This window comes from Peromyscus maniculatus, chromosome 11 (assembly GCF_049852395.1).
Source record: "Peromyscus maniculatus bairdii isolate BWxNUB_F1_BW_parent chromosome 11, HU_Pman_BW_mat_3.1, whole genome shotgun sequence".
NCBI classification, from domain to species: Eukaryota; Metazoa; Chordata; class Mammalia; order Rodentia; family Cricetidae; genus Peromyscus; species Peromyscus maniculatus.
This window is the reverse complement of record NC_134862.1, coordinates 35,688,969-35,714,845: the sequence shown is the minus strand read 5'-3', so window position 1 is coordinate 35,714,845 and position 25,877 is coordinate 35,688,969. Positions and strand designations below refer to the sequence as shown.

The following is a 25,877-nucleotide window of genomic DNA, read 5'->3' as shown; positions in this document are numbered from 1 at the left end:
TGCAAGGAAGAGAGAGCTAAGCTGAAACCAGAGCTGGGCAGCATCTTCAAAGATCCACACACACAGCAGCCCCGTGAAGCACCTCCAGCATCCAGGCTCTACCAGGCTTTACCACTGAAACACTCCATAACCTCCTGCTGGGTTTTCATATCAGTTTCTGTGACAAATACCCCAGACAAAAAGCAACTTTGAGAGGAAAGGGTTTCTTTGGCCTGCATTTCCAGATCATAGACCATTATTGCAGGAAGTCAGGGCAGGAACTTAAAGCGTTACCATATCTACGGTTAAGAGCAAAGAGAATAAAACCCTGAGTCTGAACTTCTTGCATCTCCTCTCTTCTACTATTCAGGAACCCCTGCCTAGGGGATGCTGCTCCCCACAATAAGCTCTTATCAAATTAACAATTAAGGCATTCTACAGACGTGCCCACAGCCGAGCTTGTTCTAAATAATTCCTCTCCTCATAGAGATTCTCTCCTCATGTAATCATATTTTCTGTCAAGTTCAGTTAAAATTAACCATCTCACCCCTCAAAACACCCAACTGGGGGCATGGTCATGAAGGGTCCAAACCACATCCAGTTCATAGCAACATAGAAACTTTTACCTATGGCTCAACCGCTACTCAGAATTAATATTAAACTGGAAGCTTATGCAGTCAGCAGTTGGTTACTTCTTAAAGGCCATCTTCCATTTGGGGACAGAAAGAGAATGATCAATGGGGCAAGGACTGTTCTGTTCTTCTCACAGTTCTGTGCATTTGGACCATGTGACCTGCTTTTCTCATGACTTCTACGAAGCAAGGAACAAAGCACTAAGACTCAGATCAATGAGAGATTCTTAGATGTTCTACAAACTGGACGCACGGGGCCATGATTCTCCACTGCATCATTAAGATGTTTCTGGCAACCCAGGGTGGATTCACAGAAAAGCAGACAGCAGACCACAGTGTGTTAAGAGTTCATCTGTGAGGAAATGCTGACTGACAGATCTCACGTAGCCCAGACCTATAGTTTAGGATGACCCTGCGCTCTTTCTCTTACTGCCCCCACCTCCTGAGGGCTGGGATTCCAGGTGTGCCCCACCACACCTGGTTCATGTGGGACGGGGATGGAAGCCAGAGCTCTGGGCATGCTAATCAGGCACTCTGTCAGCTGAGCTACATCCCCAGCCCTGAATATACATGCTTCTAAATATTTTTGGAGATTATAATTCATCATTTCCACCCTCTCTTTCTTCCCTCCAAAACCTTTCCATGTACCTTCCCTTGCTCTTTCAAAGCATGGCTTCTTTTTCTTTAACAGCTGTTAAATATATGGTGTATGCATGTGTGTGTGTGTGTGTGTGTGTGTGTGTGTGTGTACACATAAATATTCCAAAATACATACTTATAAGTAACATTATACAGACTGAGCAGGTTATATTTTTGTGTTTAGGAATATACATATTTTTAAGCACTGAGAGAGAAGGTTTTTTTCTATTGCCAATCCTGCTTCAGAAAGAAAGCTAGCCAGGGACGTTGAACTTCACAACCATGCTGTTCATAGTGGTATAAGCAACCAGCTGAGCCACGTGCCCAGCCTGCCAGCTCGCTTCCTTGTATTATGTCAAGTGCGACAGAACATATCTGCCTCCCTGCTCATAAGGCACCAAGGTAAACACGCATCTTTTCTTCCAAAGTTGGTTTCTTTTGCTTGACGGAGAAATGTTAAGAGTCCACTTGTTAGCGGAGTCTGCCCACAGATACAGGATTCCAGAGACTGAGTAGGTGGCCCAGTGGGTGAGGGAGCAGAGAGTCATTTTGTCACTTTGTTTCCACGGAGCTACCCACTCTAATTTGCCAGCTGAGAAGAGAAAATATTCTTTTCCCACATGTGCAGACAGGGCCTCGGCACGGAGGACTGCAGGCGCAGAGGAGGTGGGGAAGAGGGCAGTCCAGAGCAGTCCACGTAAGCCAACAGAAGGAATGGAAAGGGACAGCGGGAGAGCCCCGCCTCTGGATGCAAAGACCAGAGGAAGGGAGTCTTAACTCTGCTGGAACCCCTGTATCTGGGTTGCTTGAAAAGCAAATAATATGCTCTTGAACCACCAATAGCTGTGATAACCCACAGCAAAGGATTGGGCATGTCAGTGTCCCATCGTGGAGGAAGGGACGTAGGTCACACGGCCCCACCCCCGGCTGACGGTCTGTAGGAAGGTAATAGTTGTTGGAGAAAGGAGAAACATTGGCTTTCGTGGGCTAACCAATGGTAAGATGCTCATTCCATTAAATGGCCCACCACTAACACTCCTCTAGATAACCCCTCATCCCTGCTCCTGCTAGCATCCCCTCTGCCCTGCATCTCTAAGTAACCCCTGACTCAGATACATGCAAGAAACCCTAGTTAAAATCAACAGATGTTGGGGGAGATGCTAGCAGAAAGGGGACTTGTTGGGAAGAGGAAAGGGATCAGCAGGAGGGAGAGGGGGCAATAGAGGGTAATGGGGTTGAATATGGTCAAAGTACATTATATACATGTATGAAATAGCCGTGATGAAACTCGTTATGTTAAGTAGTAATCAAAGAAAGCAGAATATGCTGCTGGTGAGCTCCTGCCTCATCCACATGGCCACCCCTCACCATCATCAGCTCTTCTGCCAGTCAACTCTTTTACTGCAACCAAATGGCATAGAGCCAGCCAGCCAGGCTGGCAGGGTGGCTCACACCTGTAATCCCAGCTACTCCGGAGGTCAGGGTTGAGGGGACTAAGAATAAGGGCACAGATTGAGCAACATAATTAAGACCCCGTCTCAAAACTGGAGAGCTAAGATGTAACTCAGTATTAGAGCACTAATACATTAGGGCTAAACATTTAACTCCAAGACCAAAGTCGTCATTATCATCAGCTTCCAAAGAAAAAAGGTCCAGTCCTTGACAAACTGCCTCTCTTGGTGTCGACTCTGGAGGAGAAGTGCATCCTGGCAGGAATCCTGGGAGAGGGCAGGAGTGCTCACCTCATCTGAAAGGAAGCGAAGGAGATGGCTCCCTCGATCCTGATTCTTCAAGGCATGCATGCCTCTGATGACTTTAAACAACCCTAGACACCACCTCTTGAATGTCTCCACCAGCTCCCAACAGCATCCAACCGGGAACCAGGCCATTACCACATGGGCATTTGAGAGACAATCCATAGCTAAGTCATAGCATCAGCCCTGCCAGCTTAGGCCCCCCCAAAAAAAAATTTAAATGAATAAATAAATAAATCCAAACTGAATCTCTTTTGTTCTCTATAGAGAGCTGCCCTGCCTCCTAGGCTTTTCATCTCCAACAAATGCCATGCACCATCACTTTAGAAATTCCCATAGTGTCCTTGGCTCTTCATGGTCTCACCCCATGTTGGCTATTCCAAAGTCCTGCTAGCGTCCCTCCCACACATCTTAGATCTGCCTCGGATTCACCTCCTCTGCCCCTGGCACAGCCTGAGTCCTCAGCTGGGTTATATGGCCCCATTGTCTCCCCCTCTACCTGCCCTGGGCCCAGTCAGTTCATTATCTGCATTGCCATCAATGTACTCTCCCCCAAATGCAGTATGCCATGACCTGATCCCTTTGCTTAAAGCTTTCCAGTGCATCTTCATGACTCACAAAATCCAGCCTCCCAGGAGACCTGACCTCCAAATTCATCAATCTGCACATATTAAATATATACACCTTGTTGTATGGCGATCATACCACAACGAAGTGAATTTTTACTTTTATTTTAAGTTGTCATGCATATATATTGCGATTAAATCACTAGCAATCCACAGAGTCAGCTTAATAATCAGGGGAATTTATTTGGGGGTTAACTCACAACCATGGGAGATTTATCACAGGGTCTGGGAAAGCTGAGCTATGTCCCATGCTGATCTGTTTGGTCCAAGATCTTCAGCATCCAAACCACGAGGTTACCAAGAGAGAACTGCATACATGCATCCCAGGTCTTAATAAGGGTCCCCAGCGGCCATGCCCCAGGGGCAGGTACCTCAAGGTCATAGGCAGATGTAACAGTTACAGTTGCCTCACTAGGGGCAGTGCTTCAGGGCATAGCTCAAACATACACACACACACACACACACACACACACACACACACACATACATGTTATGCTGAGCATATGCCCCCTATACTTCCTTACCCTTCCCTCCTCTGATTAGTGCCTTGTGTTCCCTAGACACTTTCACATCATATACACATCCATGATTTTCTATTTCTATATAAAACCTGAGAACTAAAACTAAGAGAAAATACATGATATTTATCTTTCTAAGAAGAACTTCGTTTACCTAGTGTGGTTATCTCATGATGCAACCATTTCCTTACAAATGTCGTAACGTCCTTCTTTTTGACGGCTCAGAAAATTTCCGTCATGTGTGTAGACCACAGTACCCATTCCTCTTTCGTTGGACACCTAGATTGATTCCATAACTTAGCTATAGCGAGTCATACTACAGTAAACACTGATGCCTGTGTACCTCTGTGCCATGCTGATGTGGAGACCTTCAGGTAAACACTCAGAAGTGGCATAGCTGGGTCATGCTGTAGTTCCACTTCTCGGTGCTTTGGAAAACCAAACAAACTGGCAAAGCCAGGTCCAGCCCCCCCTTTGCCCTGGGGCTTTGCCTGAGAAATGTGACCTTTTTTTTTTTTTTTTTGAACCCATGGTTTCCCTCTAAGAATGGCAGCAGGACACTCTAGCAAGGATACTTACATTTGCATAAAAATTGGCTCACCCGAGGCTCACGGACTAACTATGTTATCCCTGTTCCATTTCTGTGGAAGATGCTGTTTATTCCTCCTTGAATCCCTTCACTCTGTCAGTACAGCATGCAGAGGAATCCTTTGCATCCCAGTCCACAGACTCTGGCATTGCTGTTGGTACTGGCAAGTGGACTCTGAAAGGCCAGTGGCTTCTTCTTCAGGTTTTCTCACTTGCTCCTCATGAAAACTTTATAAAAGAGATGTTTTGTCTTGATTTTATAGATGAAGAAATCAAGCACCCCTAACCTAACACTGACTGTTCAAGGTTCACCAAGCTGGATTCACTTACGGGAATCGCCAAGGGTTTGGGAGTCTGTGCCCCTTCCGGAAAAGGATAGTGTCATGTCTCAGAGAAAGACCTCGTGCAAGATCTGATATGCTATAAAAATCTGCTTATTGAGTAAATAAATGTCTGGCTCATGAACCATGTTCATTGATGTTGATTAATACTGATTTTAAGATACACTTTGTAATGACATTCTCAGTTAATTCTGGTAAAATAATACTTTTAGCTCCCGATTGTAGTCACTCAGATGGTCCCCTGGTCAGTGGGTCACGGAACAAAATGAATAGACTTGTTCATAATGGAGAGATTTGTGGGGAGGAGTTAGGGTAGGCAAGGTGGTAGAGACATGGGAGAGACTGGATGTGTAGATGTTTGTTCACTGTGTTGTGTACATGTGTGAAATTGTCTAAGAACATAATTATAAGATTAAAACATATTTTTACTAATCCCTTGAGAATTTTTACAATGTATTTTGATCATATTTACCCCAGACTCCTCCCAGATCCAGCATACCTCTTTACACGCACCCCCAATTTCCTGCTGTCTTTTTAAAAACTAACCCATTTCTCCAATGAGTGCCACCCATATACTCTTGAGTGTTAGGCCACCCACTGGAACATGGTTAAATGACCAGGAACTACACCCTTAAAGAAAACAACTCTCTTCTCCAGAAGCCATCAACTCTCCACAGCTCCACAGTTAGGGGTGGAGAGTTCCCAAACCCTCTTCCACTCCATGCTGGCATGTTGACTGGCTTGATCTTCTGGAGGTAACCACTGCAACTTTGTGCCCAAAAGCCATTGTTTTTGCTCCAAACCCCTCCAACCTCTGCCTCTTACAATTACAGTGATTTGCCCTTTCTTCTATGGTGACTTACTAATTTTATGTGTATAAGTATCTTGCCTGCGTGTACACGACATGCATGCAGTTGCCCACAGAGGCCAGAAGAGCAAGTCAGGTCCATTGTAACTTGAGTTGCAAGTATTAGGTACCAAGCCCAGATTCTCTGTAAAAGGAGCAAATGCTCTTAACCCCTAAGATATCTCCCCCCCATGTGTTGTTGGTTGTTTTTTACTCTTTGGGGGGCCCACCATCCAGCTCCAAATAAATCACACATGGAGGCTTATTCTTAATTATAAATGCCCAGCCTTAGCTTGGCTTGTTTCTTGACAGCTTTTTCTTAACTTAAATTATCCCATCTATCTTTTGCCTCTGGGCTTTTACCTTTTTCTATTTCTGTATATCTTTCTTTCTTACTCCATTGCTGATTGTGTGGCTGAGTGGCTGGTCCCTTGTGTCCTCCTCCTTCTCTCTCTTGCTCCTTCCTCTCCTCTTCTTTCTCCTCCTGTTTATTCTCTCTGCCTGCCAGCCCCATCAATTTCTTTTTCCCTCCTCGCTACTGGCCTTTCAGCTCTTTATCAGACCATCAGGTGTTCTAGATAGGCACAGTGTCACAACTTCACAGCATTAAACAAATGCAACATAAACAAAAGTAGCATACCTTAGAATAATATTCTACAACACCCATGAATAAATGTTAATTAAAAATTATTTGTACGCATACATTAAATTTTTAAAGTATCATTTTCAGAAAAATTTCCTATCCAGTCCTTCTCTAACAAGGGCCCTAAAGTATACACTGGCTTTTTGCTTTCCTCACACTACTGTTTGTTTTTCATTTGCCTTTATTACACTGGATGCCCTGTGGGCTGGGGAAATGATTCAGTCGGTCAAGTGCTTGCCGAGCAAGTATGAAGACCCAAGTTCAATACCCAGAACCCTTGTTTAAATAAGCAAACAAAAACTTGACCGTTTAGTAGTCCAGAGCTGGAGAGGCAAAGACAGGCAGATCCCTCAGGATTATTGACCGGCCAGCCCAGCTTTCAGTGTATTCCAAGCCAATAAGAAACTCCATCTCTAAAGACAGGGTGGACAGCTCCAGGTTGACCTCTGGCTTACATGCTCTTGTGCACATGTACGTACATGCAAAAGCACCCTACACATGAACAAACATCCACATGCACATACAAATCTTCAAATGAAACCCTACTGGAGTCTATAGATCACTACAATATGGGGCCCGTTGAAGAGGACTCCCTGTTTCTCATAACCCATGTACACAAAATGCAGTGGTTAAGGGAAATAAGCAAAGCTTTGGGACTAGGTTCTCGTGGCCACCTGATGATGCTCACCTCGTCAAGCTTCAGTTTGCTGAATAAGAAATGCGTTTTCTGCACTTCAAGGTAATTACAGCCAACAAATTACACAGAGCTGGGGCAGCTGAGTTAAAAACAATTGGTTTTGCAGTAATTAGAAAAACACAAGGAAATGATGACTGTAGGACAATATTGAAAGGGACACTGAGCGATGAGGGCCCTGGTTCCCAGTTCATTCTTCAGCTTGAATATTTAGAGATTCACAACTAATTATGCAGAGATGATGAATTTTAAAAAACCTGCCATCACGCCTTCCCAAGGCCAAAGGCTGCCTATTAATAGAGCTATCAGATTTTGCTGTATTATAGAGAATTCACACAAAGTTGCATCTATTTTAAAGTGCTCATCTGGGGCATCACTTAAAGATGACGAATCTGTGTAATGTGCAGAATCAGCATTTGGGTTAAACTAAAATCCAAACTCATTACAGTCACTCCAGATATCCCCAGACAGATTCTGTTGTTTAAAATGGACACTAGAGCTACCTTAGTTCAGGGCATTGAACTCGGGTCCTGTGAAGGTGAAGACTGAAAGACGTTTGGAGCTCACTATATCCCTGCATGTGCTGAGATTACAAGCATACATCAGCACACTGACTTTTTTAAACTCGTGTTTTTAAAATTATGTGTGTTTGTGTATTTCTCTGTGGGGGTATGTACTTGTTAGTGCAGGTGCTTCCAGAGGCTAGACACATTGGATACTCCTGGAACTGGAGTGATAGATGGTTGTAAGCCCCCAGATGTGGGTGCTGGGAATAAAACTTGGGTCCTGTGTAAGAGCCGAGCATGCTCTGAACCCTCTCTCCAGCACATGCTTCCACACTCACACCTCTATCTTAACTGCAGATTCTGAGGATTGAACTCGAATCTTCACGCTTACCAGGCAAGCTCTTTATCAATCACCATCCCCACCCCCCACACCCCCCACCCCCACCCCCGTGCCCAGTTGGCTGTGTTTCTGACAAGTCCACTCCAGCCCCGAGTGGAAGAGCAGGAAGCGCTGACATGCAGGGTTTTGTCACCTAGCGTGAAAGGAGGCTGACACATGTCAAGTACTGACCGCAACCAGCAGTCTGCTCTGAGTCCCTCGGCAGGACCAGCCTCTCCACTTTCTCTGCATCTCCACTTAGGGACCTTCAGAAAACCAAATGCCTTCCAGTTGTTCACTTTGAATCCGTGGCTCTCTGAGCTTGGAGGCTTCCGGTGGCCCAAGGTGTCACATGCAATAATGAAACAAACAAAAGCAATCCAGCCAGCTTCCCAGAATCATGTGGTCAGGAACTAGCTATCAGAAGGAACCCACTGTGCCCTCAGACAGGCTGGAGAGGGGAAGCTGGGACATGACCTGCATTTAATTACTTGAGCAGCGTGCACATCGCAAGGCCCTTAAGAAAGCAAATGCAGTGATGGACAGAATGAGTTTACCCTCCTGTCCAAAGAGCAACATGCCGTAGCGAGGACATCACTCAATTAAATTGGACTGCAGGAGATGAAAGAGATGGAGGCCAAGCCTGGAAACCCTAATGAGACATTTGGAGGGAAGAGATGCAAACCCTCCAGAGTTTGTCCTCTTTGATGGACATTCTTGACTCCCTGTCATTACCATAGCATCCTCAGTGTTTTGCCCCTTGAGTTTTTATTGTGACTCAGAATACTTTTTTAAGAAAAGCTTTTCAGTCCTTGATTGGTAGGAATTAGGTGTGTGGTGGGGTTGGGGGTGGGGTCCGAAGGTTTTACTTGGTGCTGTGACTCCTTGGCCACCAGGGCTGAAAGAAAACCAGACCATGAAGCTGAAACTAAAAACAGAAAAAAGGATTTAAGATAGCCTGTGACTTTGTTTATACACAGTACATGCTCCCCACCTGCTTCCTGTAAAAGCAACAGCGTAAAGTGTGGCATGATAAGAGCTGTGGGTGTTGCTTCTGGGAACCCCAATATTTATGCAATCCTGTCCATGTGACCAAGGATGACTTTTCATATGCAGAGCTCCCTACCCCACATAATATATTGAGGGTTCATACCCAATCATCAAGCCAGTGAGTTGTGCCATATGTGGGAAACAGCAATTTCTGGAGATATTTGGGTTGTCACTGCTCCAAGGGGCCAGGAGCTGTTGTCTGGAGCTGCTACAAGACTGTAATGCATAGGATGGCTCCCAACAGCAAAAAGTAAATGGGCAGATGTCAGCAGTGACAAGCAGCAGCCTAGAGTGGATTAACCTTTGGGCACAGGAAATGTTCACCGGGTGAGAGAACCTGTCAAATGTTTGAGTCAGAATATAACAGCTGCCACATTCTCCAAGGCCAGCAGGGGCACTAAGGCCAGTTCCAGCTGCAAATCCAGCCATTATGATGTGTATCCTTCAAAAGGGATTTTTAAAATTAAAATTTAAGGTGTGTATGTGTGTGTGTGTGTGTGTGTGTGTGTGTGTGTGTGTGTGTGTGTGTGTGTGTGTGTGTAATGTGTGTGCATGTACCTCTGGGAACATAGCTGCATGCATGCCATGGTGTGCTTGTGGAGGAGACCTTAGGAGTGTCAGTCCTCAAATCCTACCTTGTTTGAGACACGGTTTCTTGTCCTCTGATGCGTACACCAGGCTAGCTGGCCCATGTTCTTTCGAAGGGTTCTCATGTCTCTGCCTCCCATCTTGTTGTAAGACTACTGGGTTTACAGATGTGCTCTGTCACATCTGGCTTTTGCTAGGATTCTTGGATCCAGCCTGAAGTCCTCATACTTTCTAGGCAAGTGCTTTGCCGACTAAGCCATCTCCTGGGCCTCCTGGGCCTTGTGGTGGTGACCGCTGACCAGTTTCTGGCGCCTTTGTCAGGAGTTAGGAGGAGGCTGAGCACAGACTGTCAGAGGCTGAGGCACACAAAGTCTCTCATTAGTGTTGCAGTTCTGTCTCTCTTAGGGAACATGTGCCCCAAGGAGGCAGAAATCCTTCACAGACTTGAAAGTGACTCCAGGATGCTTAATCCTCACCATGCTCGAGTGAGGCAGGTAAATTGCAATTAGATGAGAAAAGACATGAAAAAGGAACCATTGTCAACAGGTGTTTAAGTGTCTTTTGGGAACACAGAGTTTCATATTTGGCTTAAAAGTACATAGTGACATTTGGAGAGAGTCCCTTGCCACACGTATTCCTACTGAATGGTTAAGACAAAAAAGATTAATAACAATCTAATGAAACCCTCAGGTAGATCTATACAAGACACTTCCTTGAAGAAGTGGAGCAATTAGAGGAAAGAATGAAGAAAGATCTTTCTAGAATTATTATAGTGTGCAAGAGGAGAAAAGCCACATTAGGCCTCTGAGGTGCTGGAAGGGAGGTGTGTTAGTTACTTGTCTCATGGCCATAACAAAATTCCTGACAAAGGAACTTAAAGAATGGAGGCCTTTATTTTGGCATATAGTCCCAAGGGATGTAGACCACCATGGCAGAGGAGGCGTGACGGCAATAATGTGAGGCGGCTGCTCACCTGGCATCCACAGACAGGAAAGAGAGGGAGATGAATGCTCGTGTCAGCTCATTTTCTCCTTTTTGTTCAGTCCAGGACCCCAGCCCATGGGATGGTGCCATCCACATTCAAGGTGGATTTTCCCCCACCTCCATTAATCTAATCTAGAAACTCCCCACAGACATGCCCAGAGGTTTATCTCATAGATGATTCTAGATCCTATCAATCAATACTAGCCATCACAGACCAAGGCACATATGTTCCTGTCGTCCTGTGTACCTTACTCTGAGACTTTAAGAATCTAGGAAGAAACTATTTCAAACATTTGCTCAGCCTGCCTGCCCTGCTTTAGGCCAAAACCTAGAAATACATACTTACTATACACCAAAGCAGATTATCTTGGAGGAGAGGGTTGGTTCCTTCCTAACCAGCAACCAGAAGTCTTACCAAGAAAATTATCAACCTTTATTCAAAGCCTCACACAGTAGGATTCTTTCTAGAATTCTAAAACCCATAGCCCCAAAGCCATCTGGCTGTGTGCCAAAGATGCCCAGGTCTGGAAGGGACACCTGGTCTCTAGCCTTGGCTGTTCCAGCTGTTGGCTTCATGATCTTGGATGGAAGATGCTGGCCTCTCTGAGCATCCCTTCCCTCTGCTACATAACACCCATCTTGCCACCTCGCCAAGGCATATTTCAATATAACAGTAGACTGTAGAATTTCACCCCACAGAGTGCTCACAGGGTGAGAATTATTCTTTATCAAAAAAGCAAGAGAAACTGGGTTGGTTGGTGCACACTTGCAAACACCACTGCTTGGAAGGCTGAGGCGAGTGTTCAAGCCGAGCATGGACTACCTAATGAGATTTTACCTCAAATTAAAAAGGGCTGAGATATAGCTCAGTAATAGAACGCTTGCCTAGTATGCACAGGGCCCCGAGTTCAATCCCTAGCAGTGGGGAAAAAAAAGAAGGAAGGAAAAATATGGAATAATTTAAAGTTTAGAATGTTCAAATAAGAGCACAGAGCACAGGGACTTTAAAATAATGTGTAAGCTGAATAATATAAAGCTGAAGCCCCAGAAAGGTAAGCCACCTCATAAATTAGCCAGGGCTCTACAGTTTCATTAGGGGAAATATCTGTTGTTCAAATTCATTCTGAGGAAGAAAGAACTGATTTAAACTTCCCTGAAACAAGGCCAGCAGCATTCTCCTTCCTTTGTATTTACTCTGGCAATGAGCAGTAATATCCCAAACCATCACTCAGTGGCACTGCGCGCAGACACCCCTGTATAGGGGCTGGAAATACTGTAAGGGTAAATCAGGGAGAGGGGAATTCTGTGTTTAATTAGAGCAGGGATTTTTATGATAAAGGGCTAAATCAACTCACTCTTGGAGGGATTTAATTAGAGAAGAAGACTTCCTTCCCACAGACTGAGCTGGCTCTGGACTGTGTGCCCACAGAAAGGAGATGGGGGATTGACTCCCGACTTCCCTACTGTCTTGCACTGTTTTGGAAGCCCCCACCTCAGAGGCATCATTTGAAGTGTTTCTTCTCTCCTGCTTGACTTTTCCGTGAACCTCTCCTTTGTCTTGGTTTATTCAGTCCTCATGCTGTGACGCATCGCTTTGACTCTTTGCATTCTGTGGTATTCCTTTTGTGCTGGCTCATGTCAGCTTGACCCAAGCTGGAGTCATTTTGGAAGAGGGAACCTCAGTTGAGAAAACTGCCACTAGATTGGCCTGTGGACAAGCCTGTACTATATTTTCTTGATGGGTGATGGATGTGAGAGGGCCCAGCTCACTGTGGGCACTGCCACCCCTGGCCTGTTGGTCTTGGATTCTATAAGAAAGCAGGTTGACCAAGCTGTGAAGAGCAAGCCCATGAGCAGCACTCCTCTGTGGCTTCTGCCTCAGTTCCTGCCTCACTGACTTCCTTCTATGATGGACTGTGGTGTGGAACTGTAAGCTGAAATAAACCCTTTCCTCCACAAGTTGTTTTTGGTCATGGTGTTGATCATGACAAAGAAGCCCTAAGACCCTTCTCATGAGGTTCTTCTAAATATATTCCTGAGTGTGAATAGGATTCTTCAGAAGACACGACTATAGGATCGGTTGTGTCTTTGTGGAAACCCAAAAGGTATGCTCGCATAGATTATTTCTCCCAGTGTCCCAGGAAGTGTTTGCAAGACATAAAAGGACCTGAGAGGACCAGGGAGACGGCTCAGCGGATAAATCACTTGCCATGTGTGCATAAGGACCTGAGTTTGGATCCCAAAAAACTACATAAAGTTGGATTCAGTAGCATGCATCCATATTTCCAGTGCTCCCACAGATGGGAGACACATGGGAAAATTTCTAGAAACTCATGGGCCAGCTAGCCTGGCATACACAGTGGCAAAAATACAAGAGACTCTGCTCCTGCAGGGTGGGTGATGGGGCCCAGTGCCTGAGGCTGCACTTTTACTTCCAGATGGTGCTTTAACACACACACACACACACACACACACACACACACACACACACACACACGATTGCACAACACAGGTCACCCAGGACCATGAAGAACTTGGTGATTGTGGAGTAGCCTTTGTGCACCTGTGATAAAACAGCCAATGTGAAAACCTTAGGGAAGAAAGTATTTAATTTGCTCATGGTTTCAGAGGTTTGAGTCCATGAAGGAGGTGAGAGTCCAGTAGATAGAGCAGCTCATATGCTAGGCTGGAAGGAGAGCGGAACCCTAACAAGATATTGCCAATAGCCACGCCCCCCCTGCCCCGTGACCAACTACCTCCAGTCTGGTCCCATCTTGCCCAGTTCTCTCACTTCCTGGTACCCTGTTCCACTGAGTCAATCAGTGGAGTAACCTGTTACTGGCGCAGAGTCCTGATGATGTCATGTCGTCATCTCTGGAACCCCCCACAGGTGCACACAGGTGGCCTGGATGCCTGTGTCTGTGAGCCTGCTGGTGACGGTCACAGAGTTTTCACTCACCTTGTTAGTCTTTGTCATTACAGTTTCCACAAACTCTTCAGAGTCAGGGAGGGGTTTTCCTTCTTCTTTTCTCACACGGGGATTTCCACTTGCCTATGACATCCTCATGTGGAGTTCATGTTTGTGCATGTTTCATTTTTATAATGGTCAAACATCAGTTAACTCTGACCAAAATCTCCCCTATTCCCAAGTTAATGTATAAAGCTTCATAATTCTCCCAGTGTCTTTGTACTTTGGGTTTTATCTTTATACATGAATGCGAAGGTTTTTTTTTTCGGTGTATGCATGTATATTATGTGTATGCTGTATGTTGTGTAAGAGCTGTGATTGTTGTATGAGTGTTTTGAGTTTTTTATGTGTCTGTTGCAAATGTTGTGTTGTTATATATCTGTTGTGTTTCTATTGTATGTGTTTGTTCTGTGTATATTATATATTTCTAGTATGTGTTGTGTGAATATTTATGTGTGTGTTGTGTGCATGTTACATATATGTCTGTTACATATCTCTGTTATTTCTGTTGTTTTTGTGGTATCTATGTTGTGTATGTCTGTTGTATGCCTCCTCTGTACATGTCATGTGTTGTCTACAATGTGTCTATCGCGTGTCTTATGTATGCTGTGAGTGTGTTGTCTGTGTATGTGTGATCATTGTAGAAGAAACACAAGGCCTCGTGCTTGCTGGGCAAGTGCTCTACCACTGAGCTGCATCCCCAGCAGCGAGCTTTGCGGGTGTCTTAAATCACTTTCATATTAAAAAGATAAAGGGCAGAGCAATCAGTTGCTTTTATGGCCGAGTGTGAAAGAAGCCATTGGTAACCGGATAAGATGAATTTGTCTCCATTTCTTCATTGCTGTGATTAACTGGCTGGCTGGAAGCTCTCACCCCTGTCTGGAGTTGGCTCCAGCCGTCACTCACCATCAGGTGTGGTTAATTACAAATGCTTCTTAGGCACACATGCAGGGAAAGGAGGCCTTTAGTTTGCACCGGCATCTTGAGGATACATGGCTACGCTGTCCTTCTGTCCCTGTGCAATTGCCTGTGGAGGATTTTCATTGCTGACTTGAAGACACACAAGAAAAGGCAGCGTGTACAGGAGGAGGTTTAAGTGAATCCTCTGCCTGCCATGATTCTGTGTGTGCTTGGGGACGACCTTGGAGACTCCCCATGAATCAGCACTCTTCTGGTGACAGTGACCTGACAAAGGCCGCTTAAGGAAGGACTTTGTTTGTTTCTTTGTTGTTTGTGGACTCACAGTTCCACAGGGATCCAATCCATCATGGGGAAGGCGTGGCCGAAAGAGGAGGAGGCAGCTGGTCACGTGGCCTCCACAGTCAGGTAGCAGAGAGTAATGAATACTGGGACTCAGCTCACTTTCTCCTTTTTGTTCATTCAGCTCACCAGCCCATGGAGTGGTGCCGCTTAGATGTAGGGCAGGCCTTCCAACCTCCATTAGCCTGATCTCCCTCTCAGACATCCTCAGACATTTGTTTTCATAGACGGACTTTATCCCTTCTGGTTGACAGTCAAGATTAAGCCTCACAGACATGAAGGTTCGGTGCTTTGGGGAGCAGGAAGGAGACAGCACGTAATGCAGCCCTGCTCACAGAGCTTCCAGGCGAGTGACAGAGAAGACACAAGGAAATTGAAAGAGCTACCAGCAGCATGTAAGGGCCCCAAAACATACAGACTCCTTTCCATCCATGCCTTATCACCTTGTCACATAACTTCATGATAGTCCATGATAGGATTTTATTGTCCTATGTCAAGTAAGTACTTGGAGATGGTCATTGCAAAAGGTCAGAACAGAGACACAGGCTGAGGCCCCTCCTCTGGAGTCCCATAACATTTAAGTTTTCTGCTGATGGTGATGTGGCTGTTATCTTCCTCTGACCATTCTGGTTGTCCCAGGAAGGATGATATTTCATATTAGATTCCAAGTACAGGACAAATGTTTATGGAATATTGGCTAAAAGGCTGTGTGGAGGATTGTCTGTGACCACTGATGCTTAAGAAAAAGGAATTAAGTAATCAGGGTTTCTTCCTGGAGGTAATTTCTTAGGTGAATCTTGAAGAATTAGGTTTGAGTAGATGGGAAAATGTAATTTCTCATTGGGGTGAGTGAATTGGGGGATAAAAGCATGGTTGGAAGAGAGCAATGGCATGTACAGACAGATGAACAGAAGTGGTTTTATGAGCGTGACTTATGCGACAGCGGCACACCCATACTGTAAGCTGTGTAGGTCAGTGTGTCAACTGTTGAGCAGAGAAGCAGCCAAGAACACAGATGTGTGCAGGCCCGCATTTGTACTCACTAATCCCAGAAGTCGTCCTGAAATTTGAGTCTTTCTGGCAGCTATTGCTCAACACATCGAAAACTCAATTCTGTGTTTCTACTTCTCCCTACTTACTGACCTAGAGCTTTTGTGTTGGAAGAGAACTTAAAAGTCCTGCCCTTCTTCTCATTGGAACATGTGTCCATGGGGACAGAGCCTTCTGTTGAGTGTCACAGTCTCATAATTCCTTGAATTTGATGGTCATTTATTGAATGGATAGAGGGACCCATGCATCCATGCACGTATAGGTGGATGGATGGATGGATGGATGGATGGATGGATGGATGGATGGATGGATGGATGGATGGGTGGGTGGATGGATGGATGGATCAATCAATCCCACTTCTTTCCTTTTTCATCCTCAGCTTCACTTTACCTATTGACAGGTATCTGTGGGTCATGCCATTTTACAGGTCAATATACTCCATTGGAAAGAATTCTAATTAAAACTTGTGCTTTGTAATTGGCTTTATAGTGCTACACCCAATGATGAGTAAAGAAAGGCAGACCTGCCTCCAACTCAGAGCTAGGGGAAATGGGTATTTATGGATTATGGATAAGAACTACATTCAGCAAGTACTTGAGAAAACAAGAAGTTCTACATTCTCTTTGATATGTAACTTAGTAATTACTGACATGGTGAATTAATTAATTAATTAATTAATTAATGAAGAATTAGACAAATAGTCTTGAAATATGTCTGGAGGTTTTGGTGTCAACTTGAATTAGTGCCAGTCAGTGATATTTGTGAGCCACCTGTTTCTCAGATTCTCACCATTCAAATAACAAAATCAGAAAATGCCAGTCATAACAAGACACTGTATACAACATGCCTTCTTTAAACTAATTTTTTAGGTTAGCATAGAAAGTCTTCTTGAAGTCTTCATACACAGGTGTCATTATCCTTTGTTCTCAGTCATTCCCCTGCCTCACCACTGTCCCCGTGCCTTCTCCCTCTTCCAGCTTGTCCCCTTTCCTCTCCAATTACACTTTGCTACTTACTACCTATGTTCTGTCTCCACATCTCCCTAAAGATCCCTTTCCTCTCTCTCCTGTCTGCTTTCTAGTCTTATGAACTATAAACACACACATATAAATGTATGCATGCATGTACATACACATATAAAATTTAAACTTAGGCTGTACATGCAATATGTGTCTTTCTAAGTCTGACCTATTTCATTTAACTTAATTACTTCCCAGTTACATCCATTTCCCTGGAAATGCCATGATTTCATTTACCTCTACACCTACATAAAATTCTGTTGTGTACATATACCACATGGCTCTTGTCTACTCATCTGTTGATGGATGTCTAAGCTGATTCCCATTCCTGACTATTGCAAACCACGCAATGATGAACAGTGGGTGTGCAAGTGTCTCTGTGGTGTGTAACATGTATTTCCTAAAGGTATGCTTTCAACACTGCCTCCTGTTATCATTATAAATGGATTGCTAAGAAAGGCTCCATGAAGTATAGTTCTGGTAGGATACAGTAGCCAAGATCTGAAAGGAAATCAATATAAACGTTTTTCTCATACCTAAAAGACAGTACCAGGAGATTTGGAGGGAAGGTTCACCTAGGGGGGACCTCGTGGTGCACCCTGATGTTGACTGAGAACTTCCTTGCCATGCCTCTACCATTCATGAAGCATGAGGGTAAGGTCTTTTTTTTTTTTTTTTTTTTTTTTTGTCGGATGCTGTATGGTGGTGCCTAGAAATGAGCCCAGTACACAGGGAACCAAAGGCATCAGTAAAAGGTGGAAATGAATAGCTCCCTCCATTCAACACTACGGCATGCTCAGAGCAAGGCATAACTGAACAACTATTTTTACTAACTTCTCAAAAGTGTATGGGGGGAGATCATCTAAGGAAATTGTCATTTCAGAACCATAAAATGTCTCTTTAGTTCCCCTTGGAGTGCAGAGTTCACTCACATAATACATTCAAATTGCAAATGTTATTCAGTATAATATCAGTTAGATCAGAAGGAGGAGGGAAATTATGGGCTAAAACACCTTAACTTCTGCATCTGTTGAAGAAGAAAAATCAAAATGAGTTCATTTCCTTGGTCCCAAAGCAGGATGCTATTTAGCCTGGGTAATCCAGATGACTGTGTCAAATTATGGTTTTCCTTTTTCTACACTCTCTAAGTCAGCTTCAGAGATGTGACACACTGCCTAGCTCTGAGTTTTATAAAAAGAAATTTCATCATGATTTTGGGGGTGGAGAGGAGTGCTCTGCCTCTCTAAGGCATATATATACCTTGGGTCTGAGGAGTCATTGTTGAAAGGAAGGGTCCTGTGAGAGGAACCCAGACTTCCCAAAGAAAGCTTTTCCTGTTGGTGGCGACCTGAAGCGCTGCTCACAGGCAGTCTGTCTTGTTGCTGGTTTTCAGTCAGAGCACTTCCCATGTTTCTCTGCTTAGAATTATGCTCTCAGTTGTAACTTCCTGTTCTGGGTTTGAATTATCAGATTAGGGGACTTCTTTTCTTTTCTTCCTATTTTGTGGTGCTGCAATTGAACCCAGGAACTCATACACAAGCAATGAACTACAACCCCAGTCAAGGAGCATTCATTTCATGTTCTCTCTGTCTGTGTGTGTGTGTGTGTGTGTGTGTGTGTGTGTGTGTGTGTGTGTGTGTGTGTGTGCTGACACACATGCCATAGCAATCATGTTGGGATCAGGGGACAATCTTGTATGTTGGTCCTTGCTCTCCACTTCCTTTGGAAATCCTTCTTTTCTTGTTTGATGCTGCGTAAAGCAGACTGGCTGGCCTTTGAGCTTCTGTGGATTCTCCAGTCTCCACCTCCCTCTCCATAGTAGGGGTGCTGGGGTTACAGACCACACCCCATGGCATGGTCTGTACATGGTCAGCTGTACATGGGTTTGGGAACTAAACTTGAGCTGTCTCCCCAGCCCCAGGAATTGTCTTTTAATACCCATTAACAAAGAAGCTTTTCGAAACATGTGTTCATGTTGTGAAAGACTAGAAAATGAACATAGGTAGTTGAAGAAATGCCACATACATTAGTACTCAGGAAAGAATTATAAGGACAGCATTCTTACACTGTTTATAACCATTTGACAAAAAATTAACAGTCTTCTAATATCTTGTGCTGGTGAGAACGTAAATCAGAGAGTATCTTTTGTGTTTCTTTCATGAGTATAAATTGTCAAAGCACCTTGGGAAAGACTTTGACCTTGTCTCGTACAGATGATCACCTGTATTTCTTTATGCATTAACTATACTCTTGGAAATGTGCCCTTGGGATGAATTAACCTGTAGATACCAGCAAAGCTGAACTATATCATTTTACAAATAAAAACATCCAGAAACCTCTAGAATGTTCACTGATAGGGTAATGAAAAAACAAACTGATGATTTCACCTAGCAAAATATTATTCAACAATAAAAAGGCTGGAAAGGGCCGGGCGTTGGTGGCGCACGCCTTTAATCCCAGCACTCGGGAGGCAGAGCCAGGCGGATCTCTGTGAGTTCGAGGCCAGCCTGGGCTACCAAGTGAGCTCCAGGAAAGGCGCAAAGCTACACAGAGAAACCCTGTCTCGAAAAACCAAAAAAAAAAAAAAAAAAAAAAAAAAAAAAAAAAAAAAAAAAAAAGGCTGGAAAGGAAGTAAAGGAGAGCATCGGAGTTTGTCTGCGGGCAACTTTGGTAATGAAGATGCTTGACGAGAGATGAGAAGAACAGTGAGGTAAACATAAGCAATTCAAATATCTTAGCCCTTGGACTCAGTGATGGTTCCACAGTTATTCATTGTGTGAAGTCAACGACAGCATAATATGGTAGTATAGTGCTTAGTTCATTGATAATGTGGCATGGACACTAGATCACAATCAGCCCATTTGTGAGAATCTGAAAGCCAAGTTTGCAAAATCCCTATATTATATTATGTCATATGATATCACATCACATCATATATCATATCATATCATATCATATCGTATCATATTATATTATATTATATTGTATTATATATTGATGCCAAGAAAATCTGACCAGTAAAGAGTAGCATGGGGTTTGGTATGTCACTCAATGGTACAACACTTGCCTTGCATGTGTTGGCTTCTCAGGCCCCAGCTCTGAAGTAGGGGGTAAATTAGCTTGAATTGAGATTTCTAAGATTTCAAAAAAATTTCTAAATGTCATATTTCTTATGCATTAATTATAAAAGTTTTCACTGCTTCTGATTTCTGTTCTTGTCTTACCTTCTTAGAGTCAAGAGTGTACTCTTCAGCTCTGTTAAGTGCCACATTCCTACTAATTACAAGGTTCTGTAATTGACATTACCCAGAGAGACAGAACTATTTCAGGATGGATGGGAGAATGGATGAGATAGGATGGGATGCATGGGCGTATGCTACTGTATAAATGGATAGATGAATAGAAGATGGGATGGATGGCATTAGTGGATGGAATGGGATTGGTGGAATAATGAAGTAGATTGATGTATAGGGTAGATGAAGAGATACATGCATGAATGGAAGGGTGGTGGAAATGGGATTATTGGAGGAATTGGTTCACGTGATTATTGAAGCAGAGAAGCCTAATGATTAGCCACCTGTATATAGACTAGGACCAGGGAAGCCATTCTCATAGCTTGCCCATATAAAGATCTCAGAACCAGGAAAATCTATAGTATGATTGTGAGACTGAGGCCAAAGACCTAAGAACTTGGGGCTCACTGGTGCAGGTCTGTGTCCAAAACCTACAGGACCTAGAGTCCAAGAGCCATGTATGCCAGTAGGCTTCATATGCTTCTGAGGCCAGAGTCACTATTAGGGCACCATTCCAAAGCAATGCAGTGCCTTTCATTTAATTCTTCCTTTTCTTGTCTTCTTCCCCAGTGGCTTTGGTTTTATGTTACTTCCTCCTCCTCACTCAAGAGACTTGCACTCTCTCCCTTTGCTAATTTATTTTTCAGTGTCCACTCAATCCCCAGGAAACAGTTGGATAAATGTAGCCAGAACCAAAAGGCAAATCAGATGGAAACAGGCCCGAGCAAAACCCAGAGCAGATCGTACAGTCATGCCATCTGGGGAGCCAGCCAATGTAGACAAAATATACAAGGAAGTGGCACAGAAGCCCAGAGCTCAATGGTGAGGGGCATAGGGCATTGTCTTAGTACTTCTCCTGGTGCTGTGATAAATACTCTACCAAAAGCATTTGAAGGAGAAAGGGGTTAATTAGGGCTCACAGATTAAAGCACTGTCTATCATGGTGGGGAAAGTATGGCAGCAGGAGCTTGAGGCTGCTGGAGCTTGAGGCAGCAGGAGCTTGAGGCTATATACAGGAGCTTGAGGCGGCAGAAGCTTGAGGTTGTAGGAGCTTGAGGCAGCTGCTCACTTTGCATCTGCAGTCAGGAAGCAGCAAGTATTGAATGTTGGTGCTCAACTCCCTTCCTCCGCTTAAACAGCCTAGGTTCCAGGCAAGGAAATGGTGAAGGAAACAAGGATCCCTCAAAACTGGGGTTATAGGCAGTTGTGAACCTCCTAATGTGGGTGTTGGGAACCAAACCTGGATATAAGAAGAATAAGCACTCTTAACCCTCTGAGCTATCTCTCAAGCCCCAGCCTTGTCTATGTTAAGGCCAAACTCCTTGGTCCTTGTAGTTTCGTCATTGGTTTTGCTTTCTCCTAGCATTTCCCATGTCAACGTGAATATTTCTCATTTCAGAATTCCATACCACTGGGAACTTGCATAGCAAGTTATAATTCAAACTTGACTAAACTTTTAAGTGTGGATGACGATTATTAAAGAATTCTGAAATTGGAGAAAAAGATGAAATCTGTCAAATGATACATTGCATAAGAACTGAGAATTAACCTTTGGAATAATATAGAGGTCATTAGAGATCATGGCAGGAGTCTCCTCTGTAGAAAGATGGGCATGTCCTTCCACTAATGCAGATTGACATCAGATTGGAGAGGCCTCAAGAGTGGAGATGGAGAAGGATTTGAGGAAGTAAGTGTGTAAATCTTTCAAGGACCTTCCTTTTACTCTAAAATGGTATAGACAAATGGGGTCACTTGAGAGAGCTTTGTTAAGGATGGAGAGAATCACCACACATTAAATGCTGATGGCAAAAATCCAAGAGAAAAGGGGAAATGTGGAGCTGTAAGCAGTCTGTCCTTAGGAATATGACATTCATCTACAGTGACTAGGGAATGGGAGGAATTATGGGAAGTGCTTTTACATATAGATGGGACTTTGTTCAACTCTCTTGACTTCTTGTTTTCCGAGGGAAATATAAAGAATAGTCCTCAGCTAAAAGTAACCATGGGTAAGCAGGTGTTGCAGTTTTGAAGAGAGGGGACATGGAAGGGGCTAGACAGTTCTCACTGGATCTTGTGAATGAGAAGGGGGTTATGAACATGGCTGTGTGTTTACCACATCACAGTTCAGAACCCAAAGGAGAAGTGGGGAGGGTGTTGTTGGCCTAAACATGTTTCTGTTAAGTGGTACAACCAAAAAAACAGCTGTGAAGTGGAGAACGTTTAAAAGGAAATGACGGACTGACGGTGTGGCTCGGTTGGTAGAGTGCTTGCCTAGCACACACAAAGTTCTGGGTTCTGCACCCACAGCTACATAAACTAGACATGGCAATACATGCCTATAATTCTAGCACTCAGAGGTGGAGGAGAGACATCAGAAGTTCAAGGTCATCCTTGGCTACATAGCTAGTCTGTGGCCAACCTGGACTACATGAGATCCTGTCTCAATAAAAAAAAAGAGAAGATTATAGTGATGAATCTGGAAGAATAATCTGAGTAAGAATGGAGGCATCATAACCAGAAAGGTATGAGGAACCATGGGACACTGGTAGAATCAGTGGAAGTATGATCTGATCTAAGGATTATGGGAGAGAAGGACCAGGGAGCCTGAGCAAGGAAACAAGCGCAAGCTCAATGGAGAACAGAGTGTTTTTAATTGAGACTGTGGAGAAGTTAACTGTGTTGTTGGTGCTAGTATGTTGAAGACAAGATCCTGAGCTCAAAATGCTATTAGGGGACTCAAACATAATGGATTTTTTAAAATACATAAATATAGGTATAGGGTCTTAATCACATGGCCTAGTCCCCCTTGTTTTATTTACTTTGCTGTCTCTAAAACCTGTCACAATATTTACACAGAATAAAGGCTCAATCAGTGTTTGCTGAATGAATGGATGGATGGATGGATGGATGGATGGATGGATGGATGGATGGATAGATGGATGAATAATAAAACTTGAGGGTTCAGTATCTAGCTATTTCAAATGATGGAGACAGAAAGTCCAACTTGTTCAGTTTAATGTCTGTATTCCTTAAAGGGAGCAATCTTCACTCACTGGAAATGAATGTGGTTTGGTGCTAACAATGTCAGTCAAGAGCAAGTCTGGTGTAGCTAAGCAGTCGTACTATTTTGGGGTCAAAAACAAACTGAATTTAAAGTAATGAGTAAAATTACGAGATTGGGTCTGAAGATAAGTTCAAAAGAACAATTCCCAAAGTGAATTATAAGGCTAACTTTACATGTATTCCAAAATTACTATAATGAAAAGAATTCTCTGTGTGTGTGTGTGTGTGTGTGTGTGTGTGTGTGTGTGTGTGTGTGTGTGTGTGTATGTGTACGTGTGAACGTGTGAAAAGTGCTCAGGGGACATCTGTGTCAACCTGCCCCCTACTCCAGGATCAGGAAACATCTCAGAAGAGGACAAAGATGACTCAGAGCCTGAGGATGGGGAGGAGAGCTGTGACAAGCTGTCCACAGGACATGATATGACTATAGCAGTCATGAACTCATAGTCGCTATGGTTACCAGCACACGATCAAGCCAGTTAAGAACTCTAAGAGGCTCCCAAGGTCCCATCCCCAGCTGAGGAGCTATTGGCAGATGACGGCTTCTGGGGAAGGAGAGTTAGTTTCCTTTGGCAGTGTGGGCACCGATAGGTCCATGCCCCAGTGAATGACGTCATACTCACGTGAATATAGGCAGTGCTAATTCAACTCAGTAGGTTAAATAATAACAAATTATATACTCACAAATATGTATATATTATACCATACTATATTATATATTGTATTATATACATATTTGACTACTGGAATACAACTATTTCAACTATTTATATTTATCGTGTCATAGATAAGCTAGTATAGCAAATAACTTCACCCTCAACTGTTAACACATTCAGGACAATAAGAACTAAAATTTATTCTGTAACCAGATTCCTGCCCCATGGAAAGGAAGAGATGAGAGATTTGAGAGTCAGAACCAATGGCCTAGAAAGGCGCATGCCCTCTGTTTAAGTGGTGTGAACAGACTGAAGCCCACCCCACCCCACCCCACGCTGCCTGAGTCTCCAGACTGGGGATTCAGGATCTAGGCTCAAGGCAGGAGGCGTTGTATCCCTGGAGCTCTCCCACCCTGCTAAAGTGATTGGTTCATGGGTTCTCTGGTGCTTCTTTGTTTGGTGTGTGTGTGTGGGGGGTGTTATTGTATGTGTGCATTTACCAAGAGGATAGCGTCGCTGTACACCTCGCTTATCTTGAGGCCGGGTCTCTCACTGGCCTGGAGCTCACCAGTTTGATTATGTTGGCTGACCAGCAAACCCCAGGGATCCTCCCCATCTCTGCCTCCCCACTTTGGAGAGTGTATGCCACTGCATGTGACTATTTTACATGGACTTCTGGGAACCCTTCCGCCTGTGTGGCAAGCACTTCATTGGCTGAGCTGTGGCCCCAGGCCAGTTGATGACTTCTTAATCTTGTTTCCTCTACCCTCTTTCCAGAGGCCAAGTGATAGCCTAAACTGCTTTATTACCTGGGAGGAGGGAGGAGCAGCCAGTCATTTTCTGTATCTAGGTTATTGGAAGCAGCTCTATTGGTATCAGCCGTCCCCCCACACCATCCTCAAGAACACTGCCACAGTAAAGGTCAGAGATCACTGCAGAGTATGCTACCTTTATGAACTAGAGCTAGGCTACCAGTGACTAGCCATCCTCCATTGCGTGGAAACAGATTTATCCCCAGAGTAGAAAGAAGCATGCTTTCATTCCTTGGAGCTTTCTAAGTCTGTGTGGTAGGCTTAATTGAAGAACATGTGAGACCATTTGTCCAAAAGCCTGATGGATTTCCCCCTAGTGAATCACATCACCACAGAGAACAGTCATCCCTGTGTTATTTGCCATCAGGGATCCCTGATTCCTTTAATTCTGAAAAGGAAAATTTAGGTTGGATTCTGGGTTTTCATCACTGGTTTCCCAGAGTCTCGAACCATCCTCTCACCATTTGAATCTTTCAAATTAAAGTGCTCTGAAGAGTCACGTTATTCAAGGAACAAATGATAGGCAGAAGGAAGTGGCGTTTGCCCCAGGCGCAGCAATGGATTTGTGACTCTCCCCCTGTCTCCAACTGCATCCTATTTCCTGAGTCAGATGCCCCAATGGTCTGGGTGAATGGTGAATGTGTCTGGCATCCCTTCGGGGACTTGCTAGTACTTGGCCAGCGTTTTTATGTGTAGATTCACCTCTGCTTCCTAAGCTAAAGTCAACACCACCAGGAGACAGGCAGCTGGGGAAGCATAAGCACAGGAGTTCCTACAGCAGCCAGTCAGCCTCTGAAACCTGCTGAGAACTTCTCTGGGTCCTCAGGGTTCTCATCTGAAAAAGGCAATTGGATTAGACCTCCAAGCTTTTTACAAGCAATAAAAAAGTTATTCTGGACAGGGTCGAGGGCAAGGGGGGCGGCTGGTGAGATGGTTCAAGTGGATGAATGTGTTTGCTACCAAGTCTGATGACTTGAGTTTAATCCCC

At 44.1% G+C, this 25,877-nt stretch overlaps 1 protein-coding gene across 18 annotated transcripts in view; it reads left to right on the top strand.

The window, feature by feature from the left end:
• Nckap5 (NCK associated protein 5) overlaps positions 1–25,877 on the top strand; it is a 934,454-nt gene that overhangs the window by 874,189 nt on the left and 34,388 nt on the right. The gene's annotated exons all lie outside the window — the stretch shown is intronic.